This window comes from Pinus tabuliformis, chromosome J (genome assembly GCF_031772625.1).
Source record: "Pinus tabuliformis cultivar Carrire ecotype Pingquan chromosome J, CPIR1, whole genome shotgun sequence".
Classification (NCBI taxonomy): Eukaryota; Viridiplantae; Streptophyta; class Pinopsida; order Pinales; family Pinaceae; genus Pinus; species Pinus tabuliformis.
Genome location: NC_142295.1, coordinates 48,017,554 through 48,037,517, shown reverse-complemented (window position 1 = coordinate 48,037,517; position 19,964 = coordinate 48,017,554). Strand labels below are relative to the sequence as shown.

The 19,964-nt window shown below is 37.6% G+C and overlaps 1 pseudogene across 1 annotated transcript; it reads right to left on the bottom strand.

The window, feature by feature from the left end:
• Positions 1-13,213: 13,213 nt before the first annotated feature.
• Positions 13,214-18,330, bottom strand: LOC149225424 (protein ALTERED PHOSPHATE STARVATION RESPONSE 1-like; annotated as a pseudogene). The gene is made up of 5 exons (XR_016247670.1): positions 17,525-18,330; positions 16,145-17,255; positions 15,394-15,578; positions 14,745-14,968; positions 13,214-13,985 (listed from the first exon to the last, which is right to left on the bottom strand). The product of XR_016247670.1 is annotated as a protein ALTERED PHOSPHATE STARVATION RESPONSE 1-like (transcript).
• Positions 18,331-19,964: the final 1,634 nt, after the last annotated feature.

Genomic DNA, 19,964 nt, shown 5'->3' with positions numbered 1-19,964 from the left:
AATGTCGGCACTGCCATGGCTATGGACATTTTCCCAAGCATTGTAACAAGAAATCAGAGGACGGAACGGAGAAGGAGAAAGGAGATCAATGGACTCAGGTTCAGAAATTAGGACCAACTAAGCAGAGCAACAGGAACAAAGGGAAATTCGTCTCCACTGGGAAGGTTCCTCCTCCCGAAACCCAAGCAGAAGGAAGCTCAGTCCCACCAATAGCAGACATATCAACAAATCCCTTTGAAGTTCTCAGCACACCAGACAAACTCCAATATCCAGCAGATAACGAGGTTGAACAGTAAACTAACAACATGGAAGAAGTCAAAAGGCAAGAGGAATCAGTCCCTCTCCAAATCCCCAAAAGGTACCTCTAGCTCCCCTTCCTATGCAGAAATGACAAAAAAGAAGATCCCTGAGATATTGGGATCCTCGGAAGATGAATCATCTGAGAGGCCCTTGAAAAGAGTGGGGAGGAAATATCATAGAGAGGCCAAAGAAGAAGAAGAAAAGAGACAAAAAATGCAGGGCAGCCAGGCCACTATAGAGATGTCTGTTGGCATAAATACTAGAACCAGGCCTCCTAAGGGAGGTGTTGCTCCACCCCCACCAGTGAATAATGTGACTAATCTCTTGGAATTGCAGAGGACTGGGAACCCATCAAAAGTTCAAGCGGTCAAGAGCCTATTAAAATCAGAACTGCCTAAGATCCTCATGCTCCAAGAGACTAAAATAGAAGGTGAAGCCCTTCTGGAACTCAGCAAAGAAAAATGGAAAACAAAAACTGGAAAATTTGTTAGAGCTAGAGGTACATGCAGCGAATTAGCCACTCTTTGGGAGGCTGATAAATTCCAACTGGAGAGCTCCTTTCAGACACAGCACTGGATTTACATGGAACTCCGACACCTACCAAGTAAGATAAACATTGCACTCTTTAATCTCTATGTACTTGTCCTCTATGTAAAAAAGGAACAATGTTGGCAAACTCTGACTGATTTTTTGGAAGCATACTCCCCCAATAACATAATTATTGTTGGAGACTTCAACCTAATCCTAGAACCAAAGGAAAAAATAGGAGGAACCAACAGCAGGGATCGCTTCCTCCCCTTAGTGGAAAATCTGATTCAACAATGGGATTTAATGGATTTCAAGCCAAAAAAAGGGCTATACACATGGAAAAACAACAGAATAGGGGAGGAGCATATTTCAGCCAGGCTGGATAGATTCCTTCTTCAGAGTTCATTCCTCTCCGAGAAGATCATCATCTCCATAAAAATTATACCTAAGTGGAACTCTGACCATAAACCCATCCTACTTCTGGTGGAAGAAGAAGAAAACTTGGGACCAATCCCCTGTCGGTTCAACCCACTATGGGCAAACAGAGAAGGGTTTCTGGAAACAGTGAATAAAGCTTGGTCCATCCACGTTCTTGGATCACCCAAATATGTTTGGGAGCAAAAGATAAAAGCCACTGAAACAAACCTGAAGCAATGGATAAAAAAGCCCACAACCTCTCCCACTTCCCTACGAAAATAGAGTACAAAACAATTGTTGGATCTCCAAATGGGCCTAGAGATACAAGACATAAGCAGAGCAGAAATAAAAAGTGAGCAAGAACACCAAATCAATACCCTCCGGACTTTTATAGAATAGGAAGAATATTTGAGGCTCAAGTCACACAACCTATGGCTTGTGTTTGGGGACAAAAATACAGCCTTCTTCCACAAGAAAATCTGAACCCACCTTTCTAGAAACCACATAGCTGAAATCACCTCGCCTGATGGAACTGTTCTTAAAGGCTCAACTCTGATAAAAGAGGCGGTAACCTCTCATTTTCAACAGTTGTTCAAAGAAGAAGGTGAGGAGGATGATGAGGAAGCACATGACTTCCTCAAGCATGTTCCAAGGATGGTCAACGAGGAGGACAATTCAACACTCCTGATGCCATTCACTGAAGAAGAAATTAGCAATGTCATATGGAAGATGGAACCAGACAAAGCCCCAGGACCTGATGGATTCTCAATACACTTCTATAGACTCTGCTGGGACATCATCAAGGCTGACTTGTTCCAAATGATCAAAGTTTTCCTTCGAAAAGCCAAAGTGGGAGGAAGCATAAACTCCACCTTCCTAGCCCTAATTCCCAAAGAAGCCAACCCGGAGACTCTTGACAGATTCAGACCAATCTCGCTTTGCAATGCGTCCTACAAAATACTCTCCAAGTTACTTGCTAACAGAATAAAGCCTCTGCTGGACAAACTCATCTCTCCCAATCAAGGAGGGTTTTTCAAAGGCGCGTATATCCTGGACAATGTGATTATGGTGCAGGAAATCATCCATTCCAGCCATCAACGCAAAGAGCAAGGTATGCTCATCAAACTGGATATGGTGAATGCCTTCGATAGAGTAAGACACTCCTTCCTCCTCCATGTACTTTCTGCATTTGGTTTCATTTCTGAATTTGTAAAATTGATTAAAGCATGCATTGGAGAACCTTGGATTGCCCCTCTAGTAAATGGTAGGCCAGCAAACTACTTCAAAGCTTCGAGGGGAATCAGGAAAGGTTTCCCTTTGTCCCCCTTCTTGTATATTTTGATGGCAGACTCTCTAAGCCGAAAGCTCTCAGATGAGAAGCTCAATGGGACACTTCCTGGCATTAGGGTGATACCCGAAACAACCCCAATCAATCATGCCTTGTTCACCGATGACTCTATTCTTATGGGAGGAGCCTCCATTAAAATTGCAAGAGCCTTCAGTGGAGTTATCCAAAGCTTCTGTAGAGTCTCCGGAGCTATGGTCAACAAGAAAAAAAGTGTAGTGTATGGCTGGTCGGCAGACCAGCAATCTATACTCAGGATTGCCCAAGCCCTGGGTTTCACCGGTCATGTCTCATGGGATAAATTCAAGTATCTTGGCCTGCCTTTAACCTTGGGTACCACAAAGGCCCCTCATTGGATGGAAATTATCAGCAAAATCAAGGCAAAAATCACTGCTTGGGGTGGCCAATGGCTTACCACAGCCAGAAATCTCACTCTGGTCAAGTCAGTTCTCTCATCCCTTCCTATCTACCAGGCTTCATTCCTTTTAGCTCCAAAAATGATCACCGAACAGTTAGCAAAGTTGATTCGAAATTTTCTATGGCAAGGAGGAAAGGGGAACCAAAAAAATATCATATAGTAAGCTAGGACATAGTGAAAAGACCAATATCTGAAGGTGGACTTCAGGTAAGAGATCCTATGTTGGCCAATTTGGCAATGGGAGGGAAGATCCTCTGGAAAATCTTCTCAAAATAAAGACACCCTGTAAATCAAGTACTAATTAAAAAATATCTGCATAGACTCACAATAAAGAACATGGAAGAAGGAGTCTCCCACAAAGGAACCACACTATGGAAGTTGTGCAGCCAAGGCTAGAATTTCTTCAAAGATCAGCTCTATAGAATTCCAGGAAATGGGAAAAGAATTAGACTGTGGGAGGACAAGATCATGGGTCTTCATCCCCTAAATCTTTCTCCGGAAATAGCAGACTTGCGTAATTGGCTCATCCAAAAAGATATCCACAAACTCACTGACATATGCGCATGGGACTCAAAAGGGAATTGGAGTAATTGGGCCCTCCATTGCCCCCCTGATTGGATGCTCCATCAACTCCATCAATTACTAGCTAAACTCACTAGTCTTGCACCTGTGCATCTCCATTCGAGGGACAAGTGGGTCTGGGGGAAGACTGGTGCTTACTTAGCTTGATTGGGCTTTGCAACTCTTCAAGAACAACAACAACAGATCCATACTACAAAGCTTTGGCAGCATGTTTGGGACCCATTTTGTCTCCCAAAAATCAACTTCTTATGTTGGATTCTTATGCACAGAAGGACCCTCATAGGGGACAACTTAGAGAAAAGAGGAATCATTGGACCACACAGATGCCCTCTCTGCTGCAAGGACTAGGAAACGATCGATCATCTATTCATAGACTGCCCCTTTTCTCAAGAGGTCTGGATGCAAGCAATTTTGGGACTCAATGCCCAAATCCCTCAGCATACTTTAGTGGTCAGTGTTTTCACAACCTGGAAAGAATGCTATCCTCACTATTTGAATAGCAAATCAAAATGAACTAAAATCTGGAATGCAATCCCAAAATATATCTACTAGGGAATCTGGTTGGCTAGGAATGAAGCCATCTTCAACAACAGACTACAATCCCCTAACACAGTGGTTGCCAAGGCCAAAGCTCTGTTGTTGGAAACTTTTGAAAATAGACCCCACAACTCAGACAATACCCTTCTCCCTGAAGAGCTCAGCTGGCTAGGTGATTCCTAGAGACGAGCAAGCATAAAAAAGAATATTTCCTCGCCCAACCACAATCCAGAGTGGCATATGCGGATCTCTGAGGCAGACTTTAAAAAACAGTGGAAAAGTCAGGGCAAAGTCACGATTTTCTTTGACGGAGCCTCCAAAGGAAACCTGGGGATATTAGGGGCAAGAGGAATAATTTACTCCGTAGATGGATAAAAACATGACAACTTCAGTTGGGGCCTAGGTTAGAGCACCAACAACCAGGGAGAGATCCTTGGAATGCTCAAAGCGTGTCAGCTAGCTCAGAGGAATAGAGGGGATAATCTTTAAATCATCGGGGATTCTGAAATGTTGATTAAAACTCTTATCACGGGTGACCAACTTAACAATTCGGCTCTAAAAAAGACCCTTGAAATAGTAAGAAAGGTTATTCAAAACTTCACATCCTGCTCATACTACCATGTCTTGCGAGCTTTTAACAAGGAAGCTGATATAATGGCTAACAAAGGATTTCTTCTAGCTCAAGGTTTGCTGATAAAAAATGATGAAGAAACTGAAAGGAAACCAATTCCTTAACAGACAAGGAGAGCTGGTCAAGGGAAAAACTCCACTGAACACAAGCTGGCACAAGTCAACTTTCATTGACGAGAGAGAGTGGGAAGCTCCTCGTTGGTTTATCATCGCGCGAAGTCATCAGGTAATTGGTTTTCAACAATGGGACAGCATTTTTGGGTGTTTTAGCATGGAGAAGAACTGATTTCATACAGAGGAAGGTTATGAAAGACGCGATGTGTAGGATTTGGGCGAGAGATGATCCTACGATCATCGCGCGCTTGAAAAGGAGGGAAGTTAACGATGCGGGGAGTGGTAAGCGGTATACATAGCACCGCTTCAGGCCCCTGGGCAGTGTTTCATGAAATGGACACGACGTACCTTAAGGTCTGACGCGTGGCAGCACAAAACCGCTCTTATCGCGCGATCCTCAAGTGATAAGGGCCAGACAGAGAAGGACGCAATAAGAGTCGGATCTAGGCGGAGCTTGATCTGACGGTTATCGCGCGATGGTTATTGAGGGGACTTAACCTTGATGTGGGGTCAGGCATGGATGAGGCTTGGAATATCGGAGGTGGGGTCAAGTTAAGGGCCATATAGGGAGGGACGCGAAATGCGTCGAATCTGGGTTGGGGTTGATCTTACGGCCATCGTGAATTACAAGTTGAGGGGCGTTAATTATGCTGAGAGTGGTAAGCGATTTTCATTGCACCACTCCTGGCTGCTGGGCTGTTTTGAATGAAATGAAGGCAATTCCACTTAGGGGTTGATGCGTGGTAGGACAAAACCGCCCATATAGCACACTCCTGAAGAATTAATGGCCGGATAGTGAATGACGTGATAAGCGTCGGATCTGGGTGGAGGAAGATCTTACGGTTATCGCGCGTCGATTAAGGCAGAGTCTTATCCTTGTTGTGGGGTCAGGTTAGAATAAGAAGCTCGATATCGGAGGTGGGGACAGGGTATATATTAAAACATTTTAATATATGCGGGTTTTAACTTAAAGTATATGCGAAATTAACTTAAGGAAAGCGGAATGCAAGACAGGACACTCAGATGCCATCAGCAAAGCAAGGAACACTAATCCATGATAAAAGCGTCAAAAGCAGCATCTCTTCTCTGACACTAATGCCAGAATATGAGGACTCTATAAAGTTAGAAATCACACAACTGACTGTAATCGAGGTTGTTTGGCTATGGCCAACCTCTTCTTATGAATAAAACTTAACCGCTTTTGTTCAAAAAAAAAATTACCACATTTTGCAACCATGGCTTTAACAACCTTATAATCTTTACCAACGAAAATATTGAAATCAACCTCTGAATTGAAATATCACACCAAGAACTACACCCTTTTTTTCTCCAAGGTCAAAATTACTTTTTCTTTAAATCCATGGCGTTAACAACCTATATTGTTGCAACCAAAATCTTAAAGTCAATCATAAAATAAAATAAAAATTCTCCAAATAGAATATTGTTTTTTAGGGATAAAGTTGCAATTTTTTTAAATACATGCCCTTAGCAATTGATATCGTGATCAAAATCCTAAAATCGGCTCTCAAATTGAAAAGAGGTGCTAGTTGTAGGATCCCCTTTTATATTAGTTAAAGGTTACAACTTTTTTGAAACCATGGCCTAAAGTCTCAATGTTATTTCAAACAATATTATAAAAGAAGAAGAAAAACCCAAAAATATGGGGAGAAATAAAAATAAAAAAGGAAAAATGTAGAAAAAAAAATGAGGGGAAAAAAACATGTTTCTTTTTAATTAAAAATAAAAAACAAAAGGTCCCTTTTCTTCATTTTAATTTTTTTTTACAACACCTATTTTTTTAAAGACCTATTTAAAACAAATTGAAAAATAAATAAATAAATAAATAAATAAAAGAAAACACACGCACAAACAAATTGAAAAAAAAATACAAAAAACAAAAAATTACTCGTTTAGTGATGGTGGGGGAAATGAGAAATCCTTGGAATTGTCCTCGCACCCCTCTTCCCTCCATTCCCCACCTAGCCTACCCCAACCCCACTCCACCCACTCCCCATCCCGCACCCCTAGGGGGATCGCTCAAGGCAACTGTGGGGTCAATTTATTGAGTAAATTAACACAAGTATTTTAAATATCAATCTGGGTTTGTAGAACTTAGAAGCATGTCCAAAATATATGGATATCAACTATAATCAGCTTTAGAAGACAAGTTATGGAAACTGAAGGAAATGAAATTATAACCTAAATTAGAAATGCATATTACAAATATAAAGTTTAACTAAATAATTTCTAATTCAATATGTAATAAGCAGGAGAAGTGGCTCCTAACTTAGGAGAACCAGATTGACCTTCTTCTACAATACTACTTCATGAACAGAAATCAAAACCACTAATGAAAAATAGCTCAAGATGCATAAAAGAATAATAGAAGAGGCTCCTAACTAAGGAGGTCCTTGTTGTTCTTCATTATAAATTCATTCATCATTAATGCCATTGTTAGAAAACTGGAAATTCAGAAAATCACTTAAAAGCAAGAAAGATGAATTCTAGTTTCTAATCTCTGATCAAATAGAATGAGAGTTTAACTTAAACATTGGTTTGACCCTTCATATGCATATTAGAGTTAAGATTAAGATTCATCAGCAATCATAACATATCAGCATACATCTAATTAACTGATTAAACATGAAACAAAACTAGTTCAAGAAATTGCAACTAAATTAACCAGAAAGTGCACTTAGCTCGGTATGGGGGCCCTCCACCCTTGCCTCGCACATTGAAAGTACTTCTCAGCTACTGAAACTCAATCAAGCATTCACCATATAGAACAGCAGAAAAGAAGATGGAACTGGTCTCTTTGATTAACTCACAAAGTTCAGAAATCTCAAAATGAAGTTATACAAATTCTACATGTTCATGCCTTCAATGTTCTTGGCTTAAATAAAGAAATATGAAACAAACTTAACTAAAATGTCTCTAACAACTATGTCTATCCTTATCTTATCTATCCAGGTCGAGCTCATCCATCCAATCACTCAAAATCTGGAAAATCCCATAAAATCCTAAATTTGGCCTATTTCCTAGGGATTTCCTAAATGACTCGTCATATTTGACCAGCTTTGGCCGGACCTGTTTAAGCTCGGTTTGATCGAACCAATAGAAACACGTCCATTATTAGTTCCCAAACTTTCTAGAAATGTGCTCAGTTCGTGCTCAAGCGTCTTGCAAGTATGACATCAGTGAATCCATTACGGAATTTTTAGTCATGTCTAAAAATGCACTTAAAATCTAATTTTTATAAAAACACCTAAAAATTGCAAAACTTAATTTATATATTTGGATATGCATAAATTGGTCAAAATGAAGTGTATATGGATGGTAAGTGAATAGATAACATGGAAATTAAATGTATTTAATTAAGCAAAATTGGATCAAAAACGAGGGCCAACAGCCACCCATAAAGGAATAGTGAGATGCTCCTTTAATGGGTGGGCATGCAGCAACCCCCTCCTCTACCCCTGCATAAGACTACCCTACTACTCGAATGAAAACTCAAGGACCATCACTGGTGTTGATTCCTCCATCATACCCAGCCACATATATTTTAAAAAGTACCTTCTAGCATAGTACCTTTTCTCCCTAAGATATTGCATAGTAAGGTTTTGAAGATTGGGGCGATAGCCCCCATATTGCTTGATGATCATCAATACATCTATAATCACCAACCCCTTGGGCAAAATCCTTTTTGAAGGGAATACAATAAAAGTTTTATGAACAAGAATATCTCCTCCACAAAACACAAAAACAACAATTATTCCTTACTAAAAAAAAAAAAAAAACCTAAACCCATCATAATAATGTATTAGTATGCAAGAAGAAGCACTAGGTACACTATTGCCACCATGTTTTGTTGCCATTCCCAATCTCGAACTAAAGATGAGAACCTAACCTCCATTGCTACTAGAGATGAAACCATCAAACTTTAAGAGTCCTACAAGAGTTATTGTTATGAAGATGAAAACCATGTTTTATTGGCATCCCCAAGCACGAACTAGAGATGAAAACCTAGACTCCATGACCAGTAGAGAGGACATTAACAACCATTATTGTTAAGAAGATGACATTTCCCCAATGTCGCCTCATCCTCAACCATTTAATATTGGTTGGTAAAGCATTGTCAAAGAAAACATGTGATTGATTTAAAAACTTGTATGCATTTTCTCAATGGCCTTATATACCTACATTTTCTTCTAGAGGAGGAGAGAAAATGCCAGATTCAAGAGCTAAACATAAGGGCCACATTTGACTAATCTCTTCACCCCATGTGAGGTCAATTGTGTTTGTTCAAAAGAAGGAAATTACATGGCAACTTTTATTTACTATAGAGCCTTGAACAAAATCATAATTAATTATCAACGCAGAATCCCCAGCATTGGTAGTCTACTCAACCAATGCAAAGGTGCCAAGTTTTCCAACAATATTAATCTTAATTTAGGCTATCACCAAGTGTCAATCAATCCAACTAATGTTTAGAAGGAAACCTTCAAGTCTAAAGAAAGTTTCTTTGAGTGGTTGGTCATGTTGTTTGGCTTAATTATGCGTTAACAAGTTTGTGATGATGATACATAATATTTTGTGGCCATTCACCAACTCTTTTGTGATGTCCTACCTCGATGAGGACTTCATCTTCAACGAAACAAGGGAACAACATTTGAAGCACATCCAACGAGAAATGAGTACTCCGCAACAAAACTAATTACACATAAATCAACAAAAGTGCTCATTTGACATGCAATGTATCTAATATTTATCACAAAGCATGGATAGGCATGGGATGCATGTGGACCCAATCAAGATCCAAGTCATATGTGACTAATTGACCTTAAAATATTGATGTAGTTGCACTACTTCTTGGGCCTTGTCAACTTCTATCACAAACTTGTGTCGTTGTTCTCCTACATTGCTTGAACCCTAAACCAAGTGAGAAAGGGTGGAGCAAAGGCTTAGTTTGTTTCAATCGAGATAATGGAAAACATGAGGCATTGAAGCATCAAGTTTGCTTGACAATAGTCTTTATTTTTTTCAAACTACAATAACCATTCAAAATTCAAACAAATACCTCAAATTATGTAGATGGTAAGCTCTTCACCTGACATGGAGAGATGTTTCCCTATCGCAAGAAAACACTCACATGTTTCAAAATAACCCCCTATAATAAAGAGCTTTACTACACTGTTTAGGCATGCCAACGATGGGAGCACTATATTTTGGGAAGCGAGCAAAATGCGGCAATGAAAGTGTCAACAAATTTAAGCACTACATCAACAATACAACCTATAAAGTAATGATGGCATTGGCAAGGTGAACATATTTGGTGATTGAGACTTGAGTATAAAGAGTCATGCTAAGAGTGTTTTCAAGAGTGATTTTATTATTGAAAATTAGTACATTGGATAAGCACCAATAGATTAACATAAGTCAAAAAAACATGATAATTATAAAGATTATACTTGTATCATAAATTTATTTCATTTCTCTATTTTACCCTTATTACTTGATTTATTTATTTATATTTTTATTTATTTAAAATCTTTTATTTCATGAATTGAGTAGCTAATCTTTTTGTTTATTTTATTATTATAAAAAATATATATTTTAAATAAAATTAATAATATTTTAAATTTAAAAACTTGTTATTAAATTTTAACTTAAATTACAAGTAAATTAAAAAACTAACATATCACCTTGCACCCATTTCCAATTCCACAGTTTTTGTTGGCTAACGAGAAACATGTTTTAATTATGGATTTCTATTGTATACTTACTTTAATCTCTCCTTCATTCTTCGTATCATGGAAGTACATGTCCATCCTAATTACTTGTCTCCCTTCTATGTTCAACATACATGTACATTTCAATGTTTGTCTTTGTAAATTTGAAAAATAATCATTATAAAAACTAAAATGAATTTTTTCCAACATGGTAATCCATCAATCCGTCTTTAATACTCTCACCACGTGCGTAGCCTTAACATTGTGCTAGAGAAATATGTTCATGTTATTCTCTTATTTGAAATAAGAAAATTATTATTATTATTATTTAATTATTTAATTATATATTTATTAAATTAATATAAAAATAAAATGTATTATTGAGTTTAGATTATGGTTTTAGCTAAATAGTTGGTGAAACAGGGTGTTCGAAAACGCTAAAAAAATGTGGGAGAAAAGAGTGCATTTTTTGTTCTAAAGAAAAGTGGAAATAGAAAAACATTTCATTTTAAAATGTGAAGCCTTCAAAGAGAAAGTTATGCAGATATGCTAGCAGCTAGCTCTTGGAATAATCTATTTAGCCAGGGGTTTGTCGAAGAGCTAGGAGCATTTATTGTGAGGGTTCACAGAAAAAGGGCCGAAAACATCTGCATTTCATTTTAAAATGTGAAGCCTTCAAAGAGAAAGTTATGCAGATATGCTAGCAGCGAGCTCTTGGAATAATCTATTTAGCCAGGTGTTTGTCGAAGAGCTGGGAGCATTTATTCTGAGAGTTCACAGAAAAAGGGTCGAAAACATCAAGCAGAGGAAGAAGCAATCTGTGCCATAGACTATCTTTAGCCTCGTAGACGTTAAAATAATTTTTTCTTTCTTTCTTCAAGGTGTTGTATGGTGAAAAGATCATCAATTAGAAATGGTAAAAATCTAGCCATATTAAGGATTGGTGTGGCCCAAGTTGAATTGGATCCCCCAGTGATTTAGATGGCTTAAATACCCTAGTGATTTAGGCGGCTTAGATACTCCTAAATGGCAACTACTCAAACCACAAAGGCTGACTTATAATATTTATGTTACCTGACATGTTACCTACCAACATTTTTGTACATTTCCAATGAACCTCTGATCAAATTTTGGCGAAGGATTATAGTTCCAACGCAACACCATTATCTTTTACAGCTTAAAGAATATGCAGAGGATAGCCAAATCTGATCCGTTAACTCAAAATTTTGAAAGATATGTTTTGCATAATGCATATAACACCCAAGTTCGAACCCCAAACTTTCCCACTCAAAATGGAAATCAAATTTAGATCGAACAAAACAAAAATAAAATGTTCTAACGGTGATGATTTGATTGTTCCTATTACTGACATAAAACTTCATCGGATCAACGTAACAAAAGTCTATGAAGTTTTTTCAGAGGCCAAGATCATCAAAATCCATCAATATTTCATCCCCTTCGGTACAGTCTCTGTAATTCAAATGCTCGTCTGGCCTGTGAATTTATGCCCCCGACCACTATACACTGGCTATGCCATTATATAGGGTGATTCTGTTGAAAATTTATGACACAATATACCTGAAGGATGGACTTTGTACTAATGTCATGTTAACATTATCTTTTCCTTTCAAGGGTTCCCCCACCATACACCTGAATGATGAACTTGCACCGGTAACATTAGCATACTTTTTTCGTTTGAGTTGCTCCCTCCACTGATCAAGAAAATAATGATGAGCAAGCAATGTCATCGAACAGGGAATCCCCGTCAACACATTATCCCAAAAGCTTTCAGTCGTTGTGTTAACAGAAACAGAATTTGTGCCCAGGGCTTCCCAAGTCAAAATCAAATCGAATTATAAACTAATGCAGTAAGAAAAAAGAGCAGAATATAGCGTTAAATTTGGTTTCACATGCTTCATATGATAAGAGAGAATCTAAGAACAGAGTTCAAAGCACAGCCACCACCTTTACAATATTCCCATAATTGTGACTACACAACCATGAATCTGATAGTCTCCATGTTAACTATGCTAGCAAGTTAGAAATATTTGAGTTCAGTAGTTTACCTATGTAAAACATTCAAAACTCCCTTGCTTCCATCTCTTTAGTTCATAGAAATGAAAAGAGTAAAAGGAAAAATTGCAGTCTTCTGCAAACTTTTGGACTCACCATCCAATAGAAATCAAGCTACAAGTTTTTTTTTTTTTTTTTTTAGCTTCTAACCAGTCAATAACAAAACCAAATAATTGTATCTGCAAGAGACAAATAGAAGCAAATAGAGATCACGTGGTCCATTAGCTGATCAAATACAGAATTATTTCTTAGGACCACTGACACAACTGTTATATATTCAGTGATACAATCCGGATTCTGCACATATTGGGATCTCGACTTGGAAGAAATATGTACAACAAGAGTACTCATACTTCAGATTTCAGCTCAAGTATATACAGCTAAAGAACTAGACCCAAAGTGGCATCACCATAGCTGATCGAACTTGAGATTGTGTGAGTGAAAGCTTCTAAAGTATTATTGTGGTGATTTTTTTTCCCTTTTTCAATTTTGTAAACATCATAAAGCAACTAATTAAACTTTCTGATACATAAACATATTTTAAAATTTGAAGGACTTAGACTGGTTATGGACAGCCTCAAATTCTTGCATGCAGGCACTAGAAAAGCTAGTCATAGCCTGGAACACATTTGGAAGCCATGTCTGTAGATTTTTTAAGGTTCTTTCCCTAGTAGTTCGGATGGAATTCAAATGCTTTAACTTCTCGTCTTCGACCTTTCTCTTAAATGCATCAATCTTAGCCCTTTTTTGTGCCAAAGGATCTTTGGGATCCAAACCAGAATTGGGCGTTTCCTTTGATTTTGTTGTAGTAGAAGCATGATACTTCCTTTCCAAACTCTGGAGAGAAGCCAATTTCTTCTCAAGCCGTTTATAAAGTCTTTCTGATTTCCTCCTATGCTTTTGTTCCTCAGCTTGTTGCACTACTATTTCATGGACAATTGTAAAAAAACTTTTTATGGCCTCAGAAGTTGCCTTGTCAGGCAACCTGTCAAGAGCTTGCTGCCACTACTCCACTAAAGTGGATGTATATGGTGGGAAAGTTTCTAAAGTTCCTTCCATTCCATTCTCAAGCTGGTGGAGACTAAGCTTCATCCATCCACTTAGAGTCTGCATGTAATTTCTTTGGCTTTTTACAAAAGCACAAAAACTTGTATACCACTTAGAGACCTCATTTTCCAGTTGAATAGTTGCCAGCTGATGATAATCACTTGTAGTTTCTGTGCTTGGCAGACTTTGTAGCTGATTCACTTGTTGAGCAATATGGTTCTGGACCAGATGGCATTCATACATGGACCTCCACATCCTCATTAGCCTGCAAATCACCAAAGTCTTCTGTTAAATAATTTTACTAAAGTCTTTATCCTTTTCATCTATGATGCTGTAGACAGTAGATTTTTCAAAAGGATGTAGGCTTGCTGAAAACACAATGTTTGGAGGCACTAAGAACAAGAATATCGAAAGAATGAAATTAGAGTACATCAGAACACCGAATATAAGCAACCAAAGGAAAACAGTAAAAGTGAGCATATGGTAGCATGCCAATAAGGAATTCCTAAACATTACCAATCTAAATCTTCCCAAGTAAAGCAGAATGAAATGAAGTAAAATATATGATGTTGATAGTCAGAATGTCCGAGGTCAGTGCTAGTATCATATATTGGCAATGATTCGTTCTCTGTAAAGAAAACTTCGCAGTTTCAGACAGCACTGCGAAATGAAGGGGCATTTCTTTGTCAAAATTTTTGTAGAATTGACTTTGAACTGGACTTAAATCATTTAATTTGTACTGATATTGAATGACAGCACTCGTATGTGAGCATAAAGGCTTTTCCTAATCTCTAACACAAGCAGAAACATATACTCTTAGCAAGAATTGAAAATACATGTTCACTATATATCAACAATTTAGCAGGCAGAATTCTAAAATATTTAAATACCACCAAATACAAGGAAAAGATAACGCAGCATATCCAAAGCAATCAACTGAACGAGAATAGTAATACAAAGCAATATCAAGAACAGTAAACTGAACAAGCAGTAAAACTCATAGGCGTCACATGTTCGTTTTTACCCTTCTGAAAGCTCAACAAGCTGTGGGTACAATTGGTTCTCTTTCAGGTTCAAAATTGATGCTGAAATTGTAATTACATCCTCACGTTCTTGCAGTATATAACATTGCAGCATCTCTATATCTCTTCTCGTTTTGTTAATCTTTGTTTCTTCATAACCTTTTGATTGCTGACTGCGCAACAGTCGCATTTTCTTCTCTAACGTTATCTTTGCAGATTCTCTGTTCTGTGAAGCCATAAAAAGAACTGGTAAAAATTAACCACCGTTACATACAATCAGACAAGCCATGCCTATCAAAGCAAAAAATGAAGAATTATGCTGGTGTCCTTAAACAAATCTTTAAGAGCTATAACTAATTTAGATAGAAAAATTGTCTTAATATCTTCTCTATTTGATTTTAAAAGGTTCTGAATATTCTCAGGATCTTGCATCAGAACAGTGTAATTTCTCTGGATTCAGCTTCTTAATTTATTCCACAGCAAAGATTTGCTAAAAAATGGCTTTGCACTGTTGGCCATTGCAAACCTAACAGATGATTTCATTCGCTATGTATGAGTAAAGTGGGCAACAATATTTAAGTACAAAAACAGCCGTTCAATATATGGGATCAAGAAAATAAGGAAAAAGAGGTCAAGTTGAAAGACAAATACCCTGACTTTCTCATAGAGCTTCTTCTCCCAAGCACAAAGTCTCTCCAAGGTCGCGCAATGGCTTCCCTGTGAGTAAGGTTCACCAGTGTTGAGCAATCCAACAGTATCTTTGCAGACAAGAGGTGATTTCAAAGACCAACTCCAGGACAAGGCACTGAAAACTTTAGCAGAACGGTAACTATTCTCTGTAGCACATATCAGTAAATTGACTCAGCCCCATTGAAATAGTTTAGCTCAAAGCAAACAAGCATATTCTAGATTCAAGATCAGAAAAGAATTTAAAGTCATAAGACATGTACATATAGATGCATGCATCGTGGAAGTTTTGAAGTGATCTCATATTTGTGTTCAGAGGAAAAATGTGAGCTATGATTTGGACTGTTTGCCTAGACAAGAATTATCATCCTTAAAGAAGATAAGATGGCATAAAAAGAACATAAAACGTCATGTTTCTGAGGCTTCTGTGGTTCAAGTCAATTTGTCAAGTTAAACAAAAAGGGGTGACACGGAAGTTTGCTTACAATAGATCATAAAAGCTGAGACCAAACTTCTCATTTGGACCAAAGGAAACCTGAAAACTTTGAATCTCATATAAGAAGTCATCAGACTTCTTCACACGAAGGAGAGCAAGGCAATTAGGATAGAAGGAAATTATACTAATGTCCATGTATGACCAAAGCTAAATAGAACAGAGAATTACAGAGTATGCCACATTTAGTGAAGTGGAAATTCGGAGTGATAGAGATCTTACTATTGAACTTGCCCAAATCATGCTCCAAATAGGCCTTGCTTGCATCTAGAAACTCTGAAACCTCTTTACCTCCTTCAGAGGCCTTGAGAAAATATTCATCCAGCTGTCCAACTATCTCCCCGAGATTTTTATGCTTTCTGGAAATTACCATTGCTAAATCAGTATCTTTAGTGTACCAGCTTACCATGGAGGAGTTGTCATCAGTTTCACGTCCTGGGGACTTGTCAGTCAGTCTGCTATTTTCTGTTTCCTGGTCATCATCAAATTCTGTCACTGTTTCATCCCACTGCTCCTCTTCAATCTTCAGCTGTTGTTGTTGCTGTTGCTGTTGCTGCTGCTGTTTCTTTAGTTCATTCTCGGATGTATGCGGGGCTCTTCTGTCAGAAATCCGAGCAGGAGAGGAAGCGCAGAAGGGATCCCAGAAGTCCCATGCTGATCCTTGGGGTGGTGGTGGCGGTGGAGTAGGAGTTTCAGTGTCAGAATCATGTGGAGTGTTCCATTGCTGTTCTGAGGTTGAATTTTTGGGAGGAGATGATGGTTGAGCATTGCTGATACGGACATCTGTAGATGCTCGATTGACTGGGATGCTGGTAGGAAAAGTTGCAGATCCATAACTAGGAGAAGGGGTGAGAGACAATGGAGGAGGAGGTGGTGGAGGTGGGGGAAGAGGAGGAGGTGAAGGGGGCAAGGTGACCCGATAATGGCGAAGATGTGGGTAAGGTGAAGTCTTCTGAAGCTCCACTGATTCTAATTCTGCAAATTGTCTAAGGGTTGCGCCAGCATTCCTCAAAGCTTGTAAGTATGCCATTTGCGATACTGCAAACTCATGCCTAGAACTCACCACCTGTCTCATCAATTTCTTCCGCTCCTTGCATCTTACCACCTTTTCCTCGTTATCAATGCTTGAATAAACACAACCCATTTCTATTACCCCGCACAAAACTACACAAAATGAATCATTCACCTTCAACTGATCAGGGTCGCCCACAGCCCATTTCCCCGCTTTTAATAGCAATCAATTCATTCACCCCAAAGCAATGCATCCACCATGATCACGGCTTCCAATCCTTCATAAACCCCGTGAACATCAAACAAACCATGTCATCTTCCCCTGATAAATGCATTCACATAAACCCAATGAAATGTAACCAGAAAAAAATAAATAAACCCTGTCCTTCTTGACATCGACTCTATCCTACACAATTTACCTTCTGTCCGCCTCAACTGAAACCAGAAAATGTAAATAAACCCTCTGCCCTTATCTACATCGATTCTATCCTAAACCATGTACCATCTGTCCACCTCTAATGACCCACAACCCAACTCCTCCATCTACTAATAATTTATGAACAATTTAAAAAGGGGAAAAAAAACACTCACCATCTCAATCCATGCTTGAACTCAGCTCTCCTTGCTCAATACTCACTGCAACAATCTTCTGGTATTTCAATCAACAAACCCAATCCATAACTGCAAGACTCTTGCTATTCCTTTTGTTCTGTGTTTCAATCAGCAAACATTGCAATATAATCTACTGACGTTGCAGACTCTGGCTGACCCACAGACCATTTCTTAGACTTAACAAGAAAGTCTCTGCCATTAAAGTCTGTACCATAAACCAGTTGGGCTCCCAATATTCATTCAAAACTGCGCTTAACCCAATTCATATTCTTCACAAATCCTGTAACAAACCACAAACCCATTTCATATCCCTTAGCATCACCTAATTTGAACCCAAAATACCATGCCAGAACACAGCATTGCCAACAAAAGCGACAAACATATATTCACTGTATATACATCCAGACAATCTCATCAACAACACAACAATCACATACATTGAACATCAGCATACAATGCATATACCTCAATAACATCCGGCCCAACTACCTAATTTCTTTATCAAACCAATCAATCAAACTTTCCATTCCGATACCATACACTTCTGCTGCCAGTGACAACAACAACTACACCTGAATTTATAATGACAGGATCCCTTTCCACATCAAATCCATACTGAATCCTGCCACAAACTCTGCATTAAATCCTCAGACAGCCAGGCTTCACTCAATTCCTTCATGGGACTTGCAGAAGCATAAACAAAAAAAGAAAGACCATGATAATCAATACTTAGAAGACTGTGCCAAAAACTTTGACCATTTGGGTTGCAACTACCGTCAGAGACAACATAAAAATATGATGGTGAAACTTCTGTTCAATCCATTCTGACATCTTTATTATTTTCTGTTAAATTTGTTGTGACATTTTACTGTTCAAAAGTGTTAACACCCTAGCATTTCTTGCTTAGCTAGACCGCTTTCGCTTCTTCTGACAGTAAAGGTACATTTACCAACCCATGAATGGGTAGAGCTACCCTTTTTATTAACCTTCATCATTTACCTGGCGGGTGACAAAAGTAAAGTAAAAAACATCGCCGTCGGATCCACTATTAACGGCAAGTACGGGATCCCGGCAATTTCTCTCGTCCGGTTTTGGGGAACCGTGAGATTTTGACTCGTACAGCAGGAACCATGAACTTCCCTGTAAATCACGTCCAGCGTCCGTGATCGAATGGTATATAGTCCTCCCGGGTTTCCCGCTGCCCCTTCAATACGGTTGACACGCCGGGACGTTAGCACAGACTCGCAGTACTTTGACGAGCACGCCCCCCTGCCGTGACTTTGTAGGGTATTTATGTGTTAAATATAATGCTACGTGTTTGTTTGTGATTCTTTATTAATTTTTATCGACAATATGTTTTACCAATTAAATTATTTTACCGAGGGACATATATACTCTCTCGTCATGTCGGGGGTACCGCTTGTGCTATTATTTAAAAACTAAAACCAACTTTGCCATTCGTACTCATTCTCCAAAATAAGTCTTCTGCCCTTTTTATATTTAAAATTATTTTTTTATTAATTATATTATTTATTTTTAAATGTATTTTCTCTGTTTCTAAGATAGTAGTCATAGTATTAATACGCTTATTAATAAATATATATTAGATAAGGTTTGTAATAATTACAAATTTTATTATTATTTTAAAATTAAAACTTATAATTTAAATTTTTTATTTTTAAGTAAATTTGATAGTAAAAAATGTCGAGAAATTGTGATTTTTATTATTATTATTTAAAATATATTTTTAATTACATAAATAAATTTAATACTTTAAAAATTTCTCAACATTTAGATTATGTAGATTTTATTATTTAAATTATAATTCTAATAAATTTTTATTAAAATTGACCAAAAAAATACATATAAAAAATCAAAACATTAAAATTTTAAAATTACGAAAAATTAAAATCTTTTTTGTTTTATTACTTTTGACCAATGTTCAAATTTAAATAAATTAATAATAATGATTTATTATTTTATTATTTTTAAACATTTTAACAATCATAATAGTATTTTTCTCTAAAAATTACATAAAAGATAATCTAGTCGAGGCGTTTTAAACCAGCTTGTGTGGTTCATCTTCAAGACAAGATGAGGAACCAGATCTAGGCAATGCAATAAATAGATGTAGAGAGCAACTAACTAGCCGTTAGTAACAGGTAGCTTGACTTAAGGTAGAAAATCTTCATGACAAGATGAGGACCCAGATCTAGGGAATGCAATAAATAGATGTAGAGAGCAACTAACTAGTAGTTAGAGAGTAACAGCTAGTTTGACTTAAGGCAGAAATTAATAGTTAAGATTTGACCAAAAAGAGAAAGGGTATCAAACTAAATGAATTTTAACTTATTAACTTATTTTTTTTTAACTTATTAAAAATATACTATTAGAGGTAATAATATTATTTGATCTAAGA